This window comes from Solanum stenotomum, chromosome 6 (genome assembly GCF_019186545.1).
Source record: "Solanum stenotomum isolate F172 chromosome 6, ASM1918654v1, whole genome shotgun sequence".
Taxonomy (NCBI): domain Eukaryota; kingdom Viridiplantae; phylum Streptophyta; class Magnoliopsida; order Solanales; family Solanaceae; genus Solanum; species Solanum stenotomum.
Window position 1 is genome coordinate 50,685,188 of NC_064287.1, and position 3,296 is coordinate 50,688,483.

Genomic DNA, 3,296 nt, shown 5'->3' on the forward strand with positions numbered 1-3,296 from the left:
CTTTATCGATCAACAGCCTTTAAAACCATCCCATTTTGCATCTCTGCACCAAATCTCAAATACCTGAAACTCTCTGGCTTTTACCTGGATTCTCAGTACTTATCAGAAACTGCTAATCATCTCAAGCACCTTGAGGTACTCAAACTGTACAACATTGAATTTGGTGATTATAGGGAATGGGAAGTTAGCAATGGCATGTTCCCTCAACTCAAAATCTTGAAACTAGAAAATTTGTCCTTGATGAAATGGATTGTCGCCGATGATGCCTTTCCTAATCTTGAACAATTGGTCTTGCATGGATGTCAAGATCTTATGGAGATCCCTTCTTGTTTCATGGACATCCTTTCTCTCAAGTACATTGAGGTAGACATGTCCAGCAAGTCTGTTGTTAAGTCAGCCAAGAATATAGAAGAAACACAAGTCGAAGATAATCAAAATACTAATTTCGAGCTCGTCATCATCAAGGTACATTACTGAGAAAAGCTTTATTCTGCATGATTTTGATGAATCAGAAATAACGGCTTTAAACTTTATGAACTGTTTTCACTGTTATCATTAACCCTCGTGGCGTCATTGGGTTTTCTTGCAGAAAATGATATTGCAATTCGATATTTCTCATGGCAATGAGACAAATAATGCATTTAAAAGATTAGCCTCTCTTCCAGGTACTGATTATTTTTTCATTCTCTCCCTTTTTTTAGTACACCAAATAAATAGATTAATATTTTTTTGTATTTTCGATATGAAAGGGATATACTCAATTGCGTTAGATATGGACGAGAGGAAACTTACTGTGACCGGAAAGGTATGGATGCTAATGAAGTTCAATTAGTTGTGAGCAAACTGAGAAAGCGTGGCATGATGTAACGAAATGCTGAGCTCCGGTGAACTCAACCATGATGGATTTCCAGAAAATGACTAGGTTATAGCCATTTTGCTTACTGTAATACCATTTCATGACACACACAGAAACATTAACGGTAGTAAAGTTTTGATGGATCTGTAATCCGTTCAAATTCAAACTCAAAATGCCCATTTGTCACCTTTAACTGATGACTACATCTGCAAAGTAAATGGTTTTGTTGATGATTTTTATGGCAAGTTTGAGAAACTAGCTACTTAAGCAGTTAATGTAGGACCTAAGATTTTTTGTCGCTCTAAATATTCTGGAGTCTAGAACAACTACAACTACAACTACATTTTTTGAGCTATTAACTCATTGAGTTATTCTTTAACAGGGTATGCAGAGTTTGTAGCTGGAGCAATTTGGAACATCACATGTAATTTCTTTATGAGTTGTTTCTTTTAATAAAAATTCTGTAAAATGTCCAACAGCTGTTGCATTCAATTAAATACATCTCAGAGTTTAACTATTGAACAAATTTTTCATTCAAGTCCTTAAGGTTTGATGTAAGTCATTAGATTTTGAGGATCCTGAAGTGTATGGTTTCACCCTTTTCTATTTTCTTATGAGTTCACCAAAATGTTGTGATGCCACTCTGCTACATGTTAGAGAAATGAGAATGTTAGCATCCGAGGGTGTGGCCTAGAAGTCAATCAATAAAGTAAGGTGAAAACAACAAAAGCAAAAAATACTACTCCATCCGTCCCATTTTATGTGAGGTAGTTTGATTTGGCACGGAGTTTAAGAAAGAAAGGATGACTTTTAAAACTTGTGATCCAAAATGAATGATAGAAATTTGCGTGGCTACAAATCATTTCATTAAGAGTAAAATATACATTTTTTTTATGACAAGGAAAACCCGCAGCCGCTACCCTTTTGGGTGTGCACAGGGTAAAACCGCCACTCCTATGCAATAGCTCGCAAGGGTAAAATAGACATTTCATAGTTAAATTGTTACTTAATATAAAAATATGTCATTCTTTTTGGGATTGACTAAAAAGGAAAGTAAGTCACATAAATTGGGACAGAGGGAGTAACAGATTTCTTCCCATCTATCCAAGTACCACGGAAAATTTTATTGTGGTTGAGGCACAACTAACAATAGTTGTGTGAGGGCATCCTNTTTTTTTTATGACAAGGAAAACCCGCAGCCGCTACCCTTTTGGGTATGCACAGGGTAAAACCGCCGCTCCTATGCAATAGCTCGCAAGGGTAACATAGATATTTTATAGTTAAATTGTTACTTAATATAAAAATATGTCATTTTTTTTGGGATTGACTAAAAGGGAAAGTAAGTCACATAAATTGGGACAGAGGGAGTAACGGATTTCTTCCCATCTATCCAAGTACCACGGAAAATTTTATTGTGGTTGAGGCACAACTAACAATAGTTGTGTGAGGGCATCCTTTCCTTTTGACAAGTGTTTTTGTGGGCCCTTTTCTTGTTGTCACACACACACACTCTCTCTTTCACTTCCATTTTCTCAAAATTTAGTCTTTTCTTTATCTGCATTTTTTTTCCTTTGCAAAACCCTTTTTCTATTTTATCTTTGCACCCTTTTTTAATCAATGTTTCTATAGTTTTTTTAAAGTCCTACCTCTTATTGTAAAAAAATATATTCATAATACTATTTTTTTATGCTTTCACAAATTCATTTGGTTGACTCTTTTTTTCTATTAATTCTTGTAACACACAAGAGAAAAAATGAATCTATTAAAGTTTCGTTTCACATTTTAAAACAGTTAACATAAAGAAAATTTAAAATGAAAATCTTGAACAAGAAACACACAAAATTAATAGTAACAATAATTATTGGATACATGCCACGGAAGTAGAGAATTTAACAAATATGAAAAAGAAAAGATAATTGAGTGCTTGATATCATTAATACATTATTATTAATATAAAGCATTCAAATACATTAAGTGGTTATAGAATAAACAAAAATAAAACATATTTGATAATTAAGAATTGGGTGGTTAAAATTGAAAATCTCAACAAATAAATTAATGACTAAAATTTAAATAATTAAAATTAAATTGTGGATTTAAATGTAATAAATAATACCGGTTGAATTTTAGTATCGCAATTGGTTGATTATATGAATTTTTACTTTTTTGTGAGAGTTCAATTTATTTATTTTAGTTTCACTATCTTCAATCTCTTCGAATTATTTTTTTTAAAATTAATTTAATTTCATCTGACATATTACTTTAATTTTCCATCAAATAAATGATATATATCCGTGGGTGAGTTCCAAAGTTTCTTTCTACTCCCTCCGTCCCATTTTATGTGGCAACATTTGATCGGACACGAAGTTTAAGAAATAAATGAAGACTTTGAAATATTTACCAAATTGTCATTTAAAAAGTAGACTCACTTTTCTCTCTC